This window comes from Sebastes fasciatus, chromosome 1, assembly GCF_043250625.1.
Source record: "Sebastes fasciatus isolate fSebFas1 chromosome 1, fSebFas1.pri, whole genome shotgun sequence".
NCBI lineage: Eukaryota > Metazoa > Chordata > Actinopteri > Perciformes > Sebastidae > Sebastes > Sebastes fasciatus.
In genome coordinates, this window is record NC_133795.1 from 19,420,190 (window position 1) to 19,432,706 (window position 12,517).

The window sequence follows — 12,517 nt, forward strand, 5'->3', positions numbered from 1 at the left end:
AATAGCATAGTTCGGTTGTTTGCCTCTTCTCCCTGCATTCCCCTGGGTTTATAGTGGATGCTCCACTTTCTGTCCACTGTCCAAAGAGATTCAAGTAACATGAACTAAAAACGCTAAAATGCCGATGGGTGTGAATGTGAACACGAGTGTGTCGGTCTGTTTATGTGACGGACTGGCTGCCTTCCCTTCCCCTCATCCAATGCATGCTGGGATAGCCTCCAGCCTGCTCTGAATAGGAAACACTGTGTATGGAAAATGATTGAATGAAAGAATAAATGTGAATGATGTAAAATATCTCATTGAGGAAGGATTTAAGCGTCACCGTGCCTCCGAATGGACGTTTATTGGGAAACATCATTTACCCTCAAACAAATGCATAGGAAATAAATGACAGACGGGGTGAACTCTGGGCTTCTTCAATAAATCATGGCTGCCCCTGATTTAGTATCCTCCCTCGCATCTTTTCTGGGTCCCTTTCTGCTTTCACTTACATTCCCACTCATTACACAACATGTTCCCTTTCTCATTAAAATCCTCCCACCATTCTCCACTTGTTCCTCCTGCTGTTGTTATTTCCTTTATGTCTTTGCTTCTCCCATCTTCCGCTCCACGTAAGAAGGTGAAAGTTAAAAAGAGGCTCTAGCGATGGCACATGGCCATACGTGGTAATTGGCATCCTGGTGCTTTGACAGCTGCCACACTATTGTAGCTGTCTTGGATTCGTGGTCATTACATAATGCCTTAATGCATTATAAATGCTGTCGGAGAAAGGTTGTGTGAGGGTTGGGCCTGGGTTGGAGGTCTGGGGCACAAAGGGGTGAGGTGGGAGGCCTGGCCGCCAGCTTTTTTCCTTTATACCTTTGGGTAAATATTCCCTTCTAGTCTGTAAAGGTGGATTCATGAAGATATTGGTTAGGCTTCAACTGAGAGGTTTTAGTACTCTGGGAGCTGCCCAAGCGAGGACTGAGAAAATGCAGCAAGATCTCTTCACTTCTGCTGAGGAATCAAATGTCTCTGTGGCCACGCCAGATTGATTCACAAACAAGCTCACAAACAACACACACATACCCAAATGGTCTATGAGGCACTATGAAGAATCCCACAGTTTATGTGCATAATATGATCCTAATAAGATTTTTGAGTATTCGTGTAAGACCTGTATTTTGCAGTGTATAAGATCTGTTCAAACCATTACCTATAAAGTACAATTTATTAAATACCACAATACTATTTCAACAAAAAAATGTTTTACTCATTATGATCTAAACTTTACAATGACTTTATACTAATACTAGTGTTAGGGCTGCTCAATTATGGTGAAAATCATAAACATGATTATTTTGGTCAATATTCAGATCACGATTATTTAACACGATTTCTCATTGACTTTGGAAACATCATGCATTTAGATCGAAGATTTTGTGGCCTTCATTTTGAAGTTAAATGCATAAATCTGGGCAAAATTAAGAGGATAGGTCTATAAAGAACTTTGTGCTCCAGTAAACACGCTAATCAAAAACTAGGGCTGTCAATCGATTAAAATATTGAATCGCTATTAATCACATGATTGTCCATAGTTAATTGTGATTAATCGCAAATTAATCACACATTTTTTATCTGTTCAAAATGAACCTTAACGGGAGATTTGTCAAGTATTTAATACTCTTATCAACATGGGAGTGGGCAAATATGCTTACTATATGCAAATGTATGTATATATTTATTATTGGAAATCAATTAACAACACAAAACAATGACACATATGGTCCAGAAACCCTCACAGGTACTGCAATTAGCATAAAACATATGCTCAAATCATGGCAAACTCAAGCCCAACAGGCAACAACAGCTGTCAGTGTGTCAGTGTGCTGACTTGACTATGACGTGCTCCAAACTGCATGTGATTATCATAAAGTGGGCATGTCTGTAAAGGGGAGACTCGTGGGTACCCATAGAACCCATTTTCATTCACATATCTTAAGGTCAGAGGTCAAGGGACACTTCCTTTGAAAATGGCCATGACAGTTTTTCCTCGCCAAATATTGGCACAAGTTTGGAGCGTTATTTAATCTCATTCCTAACAAGCTGGTATGACATGGTTGGTACCAATGGATTCCTTAGGTTTTGTAGTTTTATATGATACCAGTATTTTCACTCTGGCTTCAAAACTGAGCCCGCTACAACCTAAAAAACGCAAGTTGTGTTAATGTGTTAAACAGATTAGTGCCGTTAAAACGAATTGGCGTTAACGCGTTATTATCGCATTAACTTTGACAGCCCTATCATAAACACATTGGTTGTATAGATATGAATGATGATGACATGGCAAAAAAGTCACACCCACAAAGCATGGTAAACAAGACGGGATCCGTGGTTCAAGACGGTGAAAGCGAAAGCTGTAAAGGAAAGGGGTGTGCTCGATTTATAACAGAAGACAAAACGAGAGCGTCATTGTGAAACAGAATGCAGCACAATAATCGTTTTATGTTGATTATCTTGTGTTCATAATCATTGGAAAACATAATTGCAACTGTAATTGAAATTTGATTAATAGCACAACCTTGACTAGTGTATCAAATAGTACTCACGATGAATTGCAATAATACTTTAAAGGTGCTAAATACTTGATTGGGAGCATTTCTATTGCCTCTCAATGGCTCTTAACATGGCAACAGCGAGCCATGTGTTAACAGCGCTAACAGTGCAAACAACGGTGAACAGTGTTGTCCTGAGGGGGAACCGAAGGGTGGGTGCTACGCTTCCGCAAAGATATCAGCTGGAACCGCCGTGTCACAGCAATGCAGAGCGGTGGCTGTGAGCGAGCCAGTGGTGCACGCTCACATGCACAACATGTACTAAGAGCGTGGCATACGGCCAGCCCGGCTATGTCAACAAAGCACAGAGAAGCTCTGATTACAACACACACAGAGGAAGAGTGACTTCAATCTCTGCTCAGGTAGACATTACTCCTCTATATCTTTATATTACAAATAGCTGTTTGCTGCTATATTAATGCTCTGGATATCGAATTCAGCACCTTAACATTTAAAGGTCTTCTACATCATGTTTGGCTCTAGTACTTGTGATTGTATGTTGATTTTGTGCTGAATGGCGCTCATGTAATGACTTGTAATTGTTGTTTTACTTCTTTATTAGGTTTTCATTGCAAAAGGTTATTGACTGCTTCGAGCGTTGTTCCATATATTATCTGTTAAAAAAACATTTCATACACACTAGCACCGTAGTTGTCACTTCACATCTTAGCTACAGAGGTATGAGTCACTGAACCTAAAGTGTAGTATCGCTCCACATAATGCCAAACGCTGACTCACTGCTGTGCTTTGACTTTAAGTTGAACAAGAAACTGCTTAAACTGAGTGAGTTAACCCTAACTGACAACACCTAATTTTGCCATAGCCTGATAATCAGACTGAGCTGCCACTTCGTTTCACTTCATTATTCATTAATAATTATTCGCCATTTGAATTACTGGGAAAAGCGAGATGTGGGCGACGATTCAGAGGTCTGGAACCAGACTAATTTCGCTGGCCTCCAGACAGAGGTAAAAGTCCTTGAGGAAGTGACATAGAAAGCGTTCTTGGTGTGTTTAGTATGCCCTGACATTACCATTAGGTGTAGCTACAGGTGCAGCAGAGCACACATCAGACCACAGGGGTATAGTCAGAAGAACTTTTTGATTGCCACTCTCCTTCTCATGCAGCCAAACCAGAACGTAAACGTGATGCTTCGTCTCAGCCTGCACACCAGACACAGCCCCCTCTCAGGCACAGGCCCATCCAGCGCCTGGTCCTTCCACACAGACTGGTCCAGCTGGCCCAGGTCGGCAACAAGCAAAGCTCCTTCCAAGGCAGGATTATTATATAAACTAAAACTGAAACTAAAATAAGTGGTGAAAAAATATTTTTAGTAAACTGAATAAAAACTTTATCCTAAAACTAAAACTAAACTGAAACAATATTGCCAGGGTAAAAACTGGGGCTGGGCAAAATATTGATATAATATCAATATTGTGTTATGAGACTAAATATCGTCTTAGATTTTAGATATTGTAATATGACATAAGTGTTGTCTTTTCCTGGTTTTACAGGCTGCATTACAGTAAAGTGATGTAATTTTCTGAACTTACCAGACTGTTCTAGCTGTTCTATTATTTGCTTTTACCCACGTCATTATATGCACATTACAGATGATTATTTATTATGTAAATATTTTGTGAAAGCACCAATAGTCAACCGTACAGTAGCGCCACAATATCGATATTAAGGTATTTGGTCAAAAGTATCGTGATATTGAATTTTCTCCACATCGCACAGCAATTTTTTTTGTATGTCTATAGCTACATACTCCTGAGACATTATACCTGCCCCTAACAAAAACAGACTAAAACTACTGTAAAACTAAAACTTTATATATATATAAAACTAAACCTTTCTGAAAAACTGAAGACAAACTAAAACTAGTAAACACACCCTGAAAACTAACTAAAACTAAACTAAAATGAAATAAAAACTAATAGAAAATGCACAACTATTATAGGCTTGCTCCAGGGGCAGTCGCTCTCCCCGGCACGGCCAAGGCCCCGTCCCATGCAGCCTGATCTACCCTGCAGTATGGCTGGGCTATATGACGATATATATCGTCAAAACGATAGAAAAATGTCTATCATGTGTATTTTTCTATATTGTTTCTATTGCGATATGTTCTAGACCTACATTTATTTCTTATTTCTCTATAATTTTCCTTGAAACTGTTGTGTTCATTTTGCACTCAAGTTCTTAAAATCAGAAAATACTATTTTCATTTGTCAAGCATTTCATTCACACAGGAGTATACAGAAATAGGCTTTACCATGTGGTTATTTCATATAGGCTATTTATTGAATTACCAGAAAACATGCTATAATGTGATGTATATCGTTACTGAGATATGAAATAACTTATATCGTGATAGAAGATTTTCGCCATATCGCCCTAACTTTTAGTAACCACTCCACCTGCCTTGCAGTATTTCTCAATGTGTCTCCAAGTCATTCATTCAGTAAGTCAGTACACACAGAGTAAGTCTCAGGCTCAGCAGCGTCTTAGCCTTGTGCCTGGCCACCTGCCAGTCCTCAGTATGAGGAGTGATGAGGATGTGGTTTTTACTGTCAATCAGGGAAGCTGAGAAGCCGGGAGCCCATAGGTGAACCCTGGGGACAGTCAGAGTAATGTGGACATTGAAATAAGCCAACACTGGAGCAACACAACACCGTCCAACACTTCATCCAATCAGAGACTCACTAGTGGGAACTCCTCTTCCCGTCATTATTATTGTCCTTGTTGTTTTTTTTTCTTTCCAAATTACAGTTAGGGTAATCATATTAAGCCCATTGGGGGGAAAAACAAACCGGAAAAACAAAGAAAGCAGCTGCGAGGAGGGCAAGCAGCTATTTATCAATTCCATCGTGCCTCTGCTTGCCTCCGCCTCATCTCTCCATCTCATTCCTCTCTGCATCCCCCTTGTTATGAGGCAATCATGTGGATCTTTATGAAATCTGATCTGTATCAGCAAAAAACAAGCACACTCTGTCTCCTGCCCTCCTTCTCTATCAGCTCTCTGTTGCAACCCACCATCTTGTTCTCCTTCACCCATCTTTATTTCTGCTTCTTATCTGCATCACTTCAATCACGCCACTCCCTCTGATGCTCTTCCTCCATCTCCATCTCGAGTACTGTATACATTTTTTATGGCTCTCATCCGGCCCTGCTTTCATACATGGATCCAATTCCTGTCTTAGCTCGCTAAATGTGTGTGTGCGTGTATGTATGTGTTACAATGTTATGATGCACGTCAAAGGTCATAGGCCGGGAGCGGAGCCCACAGTTCTGCGGGAACTCAGCGTCTGCCAACAGGATGCTCGAACAACGTGGCTTCATGGAGAACAGCGACTTGCTGCCAGAAATAGAACCTTTTAGCAGCGAGAGTCCACAGAGACTTGGATATGGATCAGATCATGAGAGCAAAGCATCCTTGGCAACACACACATATTTACATGTTGAATTTTATGCTGATTTGGATCAAATCTGATTCTCTTCATCATATCAACTCTGACTAACAATTATTTTTTTTATTATTTTGGAGATTATTTTCTTAATTGATTGTTTAGTCTGTAAAATATAAGAAAAAAGTGAAAAAACACAATTAATCACAATCACAATTTCCTACAACCTGACATCTTCAGATGTCTTCTTTTGTTCAACCAACAATCCAAAACCCAGATATTCAATTAACTATTAAATAAGTCGAACAAGAGCAGCACTTCCTCACATTTGAGAAGCTGGAACTAGATCATGTTAAATAATTAAATAATTAAATAATTATCAAAACCAGTGATTAATTTTCTGCCAACATCAACTATTTCTTCCAACTCTAAAATCAGCAGTAGAATAACCTTGGATTCCTATAGCTAAACATTAGGCCTATTACAAGTGATATTACAGCTATTAGAGTCAGTGTCTTGATCAGACGAGGAATTTAAGGGTCTACAATTGCATGACAACTGGGCAAACCCTATCTGCTAATGAACTATAATGAACTATTCAGAATGGGGTTTTCTCCTCATATTTAAGAGCATTTTATAGCTTATACTTGGATATATTTATAGGGATGTAAGAAAATATCAAAAATATTGAATATCATGATATTATGTTTTGTGATCCTGTATCAATTCTCAAAAACACTGTATACATTTTTAATTAATATTTTACATGCAAAGATTAACTCCATCAATACTTATATTTAATTTGCAAAGATATGCACCCTCTTAGTGTATGTGCCATCTCATAGTAGTGCTCTGATGTTGGATGTTACAGGGACTGTGATAAATGCAGATCTTGCTGTTCTGATTGCATAAAAAAGTTTTAATCAGATTTTATGCATATGATGGTGTGTTCTTTATACTATGACAGTTTTCCTAAAATTAGATTTTAAAAAGCACAATATATCGCGTTGCTTACGGTATCGCAATTTATCACAATGAATCGTGCATCGTATCGTAACCCCTGTCTGACGATACATATCGTATCTCCAGATTCGTACCAACACACAGCCCTAATATTTACGTAGGTGACATATTAAATGCAGGCTTTTTGGCTCTAATTGAGTATTGTTTTTCACTGTTACATTGATACTATTACTTAAGGTCCATCCAATGTGTAATTTTTTGACCGCTTACATTTTAGGGATACTTACAGAGTTTGAGTTAAAGATAGAAAATCTGCATTTTGTGTGATTTTTAACTGATTAATTTAACTGAGAATTGAAAATATCTGCAAGTTAACTCCCGCGTTTATAGATGTGATTGAATTGACAGCATCAGAAAACTCAGTAACTTGATGTGTATTACAATATTAAAAGCCCCCGTCAATAAATTAAGCAGATTCCAATCCTCTGTTTTGATTTTTGATGATGGAGCAAAACCGTTTACATGTGAATCGCAAATTGCGGCTTTAAGTAAATATTATATTTTTGCAGCTCTGACCTGAACAACATCCCTGTGACCACAGAATGATCCTATCAGTTACAACTGTGTGAAGAGTAGAAGAAAACAATGACAGCTGAGGAGAGAGGTAGAAGGGATCTTTGCTTCACACACACACACACACTCGCACATGTTCGAAGATGTAACACTGCACACAACATCACACAGGTGCACAGAGTTACCCCACTTTTTCTTCTCCAGTTTGTTGACAGGAGTGAGACATCATGCACTCCTATCATTCCCCAGGAAAGCTGGGTAAAGAACACGCTCTGAGACAGAATCAAACTTCAGCCGAACAAGAACGCAGACAAAGGAGGAAGCTCCGTCTCGGGGATCACAATGCGGTATCACCATGCAGTACGTACAGCAGCTGAGCACTGCAGTTTGGGGATCAGGATGCTTGGAATGCAGCGGTTTATCAATTCCTTGCAAATTAGGCCAAAAGACATTGAAATTCCTCCCATTGCCTCTCTCTCTCTCTCTCTCTCTCTCTCTGTCTCTCTCTCTCTCTCTCTCTCTCTCTCTCTCTCTCTCTCTCTCTCTCTCTCTCTCTCTCTCTCTCTCTCTCTCTCTCTCTCTCTCTCTCTCTCTCTCTCTCTCTCTCTCTCTCTCTCTCTCTCTCTATCCCCCTGTCAATCTGTGTCTTTCTGCCTCTGCTCACCCAGTCACTGCTACAAACAACTACACAAGCACAATCTCAATAAAACACATCTGTTTTACTCCTAAACACTGCCAAGCAGGGAACAGGCGTTCATAAAAAGAAATGATGAGTGGTTGTGGGAACAGCACTATTACATTTCTCTGCATGCCGTTTGTTGTGCTGGTGCAGTGTCAGGCACGGCGGGGAGCCACGGTGTTACTGAGGATGCTGGAAAGTAGTGAAGATATAAAGTACAGGAGATGGACACAATTTAATGAACACCTGCAGTGTAATGCAAAGAAATACTATACTGTATCCCTGCAAAAAATATGCTGCTGCCTGTGAGAAGCTTTTAATATTCAATTTCTGTTGTGACTGTGCCAGACTCTTCTCAGCTGTAATGTTGCATTTTGTGCTGTTGTTGTACTAGAATACATTACTCTAAAGTGTAGCTATTATTGGATAATAGTAGTAATACACACCGCCGCAAATTATATACATTATCATAAGCATGCCTTAGTGACACAGTGTCAACTAGAATAGTGCGCTGAGTAGAGTGCAGAGATCTCTGCCAGGTGTGTCTGCAGCGACCACTGCAGTCATGTTTGATTGAATGAATACAAACCAAAACTGACCCTTTGCTAAGTCCCGCCCCTTGAACGCAGACTGACCAATCACAGCGCAGCACCGGCCTTCTCTGATCAGGCTCTGCTCCATAGACTCTAATGTGATCGTTTCTTTTTTTTTTCATTTTCAGGCTGGTTTTGTGGATTTCGAGCTAGTCATGATTAAAGCCCCCCTCCAGCCAGTTTTACTTCCTGATTTTTGGTTAACGTTCTTTCTCAAACAGAGAATGGAGGTGTGGTTAATAGTCAGACATAATACATTACCACGGCAACCAGATTGCATCGTTTTTCAACCCAGTTTAGATGAAACTAGTTTAGATGAATTTAATGTTTATCAGCCCACAAATGAGACAAGAATTAGCGCAACACGCCGACTCTCACTCGCACTCTTCTTTACCGTCCCCTCCTTGTGAGGTGGCTGTCTGATTAACCCCCCATCTGCATGCCGGTCACAGTGCACCGCAGAACGGATAAACATGTTGCCGTGGTCCGCCGTTTGAAATGCAGTTTCGGGACGTTTTGGAGGTGCACCAGCACCGACCGCTCTCGCCTCAGCTCCCAGCACCGACACCGCACCGGGCTGCACTGTGATTCCTTTATTTCTCTAACAGCGCTTTTCTCTGGTTTTCTGTTGGATTGAAAGTTGTGCGCTCCTGACCTACCCGACTTAACAGGAACAGTGTTGCTTAATTTCATTGTCTTCTGTCTTGATTGCCATGTGATGTGGTGGTTCACTTTTACACTGTGATCTGTAGGCTTTAGCTTCGATCTTTATCCTTTTAACCTGTTTTTGCTGCTGAATCAGTTTGACATCCTGATATAGCCTCAAAACGCATATTGTAAACCCTTCTCTCTGCTTCTCTCTGAAACCGTTTCTTTCCAAAGATTAGCTAGATATTTATGCAGGGGAGTTCAGTTAATGACAGTGTGGGCTCCATGCAGTCATGACAGCTTGACGGAGTTGAGAAGCAGCGGGGGACGGGGCTTAGCGAAGGGTCAAGTGCCCCCCGTCGAGACCACAAGTATCAGATGCGTTATTCACTTCTTACCACGCAACAGATACGCTCTCATTTTAATCTATGCAGCTAAACTGTAACGTCGCTTCACTGTGTAACGCTTCATGTTGACTGTTTAACACTTCCTCTGATCAGAAACTGTCAGTCCTGCTGTGTGTTTAGCCCCGTTAGCTGTTAGCTCTGTCAGCTTGCTGTATTAGCCCCGTTAGCTGTTAGCTCTGTTAGAAAAAACGCACCGTAGAACTCCCACCGGCTGCGAACAGCTAACTAGCTCTGCTCCTATTGATTATGATTATTAACAATTAACATATACTGTAGGTGTGCAACCTGTCTGTATCTTTATCTCACACACTCACTTATGTCAGTTTTTCTCAATACCATAGATCAGAAAATGTACATAGTATGATAACCGTCAACTTTCACACCATTATCTTGATACCGGTATACCGTTACAACCCTAGTTGTCAATAAAATCTGTTTTATTTACTGCAACCACCAGAGGTCTTTGAACAAATAGTCATAAATGAACACAAAAAATATTAGGCTGATGGGTCCAGCAGTATGCGAGATTAACAGTGGCAAAGATAATAAAACAAATTTAATTTATAAGCTTTGAGAAAGTAGTATTTACAGATAAAGGTAGTTTTGTATTGGATTGCATTAGATTGTGTATTTGTTAACCCATTGTATAGGCTGTATTTGTATGGTCTGATCAGTAATGTATATAGAATATATGATGACTTGAGATGAAAACAAACAAAACAACAACAAAAGAAAATGTTGTTTAGTGCAGTCCTAATTGTTGGTAGAATTGTAAAGACAATGGGACGCCCTAAAAAGTGAGTGTTAAGAAATAAGCGTGTCTGACTCAAATGAATAAAGAATGATAATCTGTTTCCCAACCTAAAGTACTGGCAGAATAAAAATTACACAAATTACTTCAATATATCTAACAAGTAATACAAATAACTTGTGCCATAAACAGTTTGGTTAACTTGTGAGTTGCATACGAAATAACAAATCACTATACTGTCACCGTGTCGCAGAAAGTGAGCTTTCAATGTGTTTATCCTGTCTTATTGTATTACAGTAGCAAGGTTAGGGAAATTGATTTAAGAAACACACAGGTGCATCATCTAAACTCAAACAGATTGACAGGATGTGACGGTTCCTATTATTCCCTGCTGGAGAGCACAGCCCACACTGACTATTAGAGCAAGCTGGGACTTTAAATGCAGCGAGTTACGGGGTAATAATCAAACCAGTGTCCCAGATTTAGTCTCTGGCAGTTCTCACTGCAAAATATTTTGGTATATGCAAAATGCAGCATGTAGTGTCTCAGCTGGATTCCTGACCCAGTTCAGACTGTGTGTCCACTTAAAGCCCCAGTCTGTGATTACAGCCTGGTGCACTGTGAGAAACACTGTCACCCAAACACCCACCTTTTGTATATTCTGATTTAGTAGATTGAATGTAACGTACATGTTCAGTGAGACGTTTTCTGTCTCAGGATTTACAGTAAACAGGATTAGAGATTTTTTTTTTTTAAACTTTAGGGACGAATTATAACACATGTTGTAATGTTTATTAAGCCTACTTGTTAATATAACCTACATTTCATTTCCAAAACATTAGGTGTCATCTAAGAAGTCAGACTGCCAATAATAATAATAATAATTGACAATAGAGCTGCAACAATTAATCAATTATTTGTCAACAATTAAATTCATCGCCAACTATTTTGATAATCGATTAGTCCGTTTGAGTAATTTTTTTAGAAAAAAAAGTAAAAATTATCTGATTCCAGCTTCTTAAATGTGAATATTTTTCGTTTTTTTTTACTCCTCTATGACAGTAAACTGAATATCTTTGAGTTGTGGACAAAACAAGACATTTCAGGACGTCATCTTGGGCTTTGGGAAACACCGATCGACATTTTTCACCATTTCCTGACATTTTATAGACCAAACAACTAATTAATTAATCAAGAAAATAATCCACAGATTAATTGACAATGAAAAGAATCGTAAGTTGCAGCCCTAATTAACAATATGTGCATGCTGTCAGAGTTTAGATGATCAAACCTTTTAATCTAAATTAACATATTTGTGTTATATCTATATAATAATGATCTAATAACTAATATACTGTACATACTGTATGTGTCATACATTTTCTGATGTGGCACAGCCTCAGTTGCTAACTCAGCAAATGACACACACAGGCAGGCCGACTACTGTCTTGTTGGTGGGAAACCAAGAATGAAACTACGGCTCACTTTGTCTTCACGAATAATTAAACAGCTCTTTTGTTTTTTTGCAAAACCTTTGATGCTAGCAGTTGGTCTCAAAAACAAAATAATTAAACTCCATTCAGAATATATTTTTCACTCATTAATTTTCTCAACATCCTCCAGCACACAGAGGCAGAAGACAGACAGACCTACTCCAGAGAAACTGACATTTTCCCAAAGCCTTCCTCCTCGAGGACCCAAACTAGAACGGTATTTGCAAATATGAAACATTTCAACTTTTTGTGAAGGTGAAATCTCTACAAATCACATCCTGATTCTCTACATTCATCACATACTGTGTATATCACCCATGCTGTCCTTCGCTAACATTTAACTCCAAGACAATATTAGAGAGAGATCCATATAATAACCTCATTGTCTGAATGCCAATGAATCTCTTGT

The 12,517-nt window shown here is 39.4% G+C and overlaps 1 protein-coding gene across 3 annotated transcripts in view; it reads right to left on the reverse strand.

Annotated features, from left to right (window-relative positions):
- bsnb (bassoon (presynaptic cytomatrix protein) b) overlaps positions 1-12,517 on the reverse strand; it is an 85,147-nt gene that overhangs the window by 55,551 nt on the left and 17,079 nt on the right. The gene's annotated exons all lie outside the window — the stretch shown is intronic.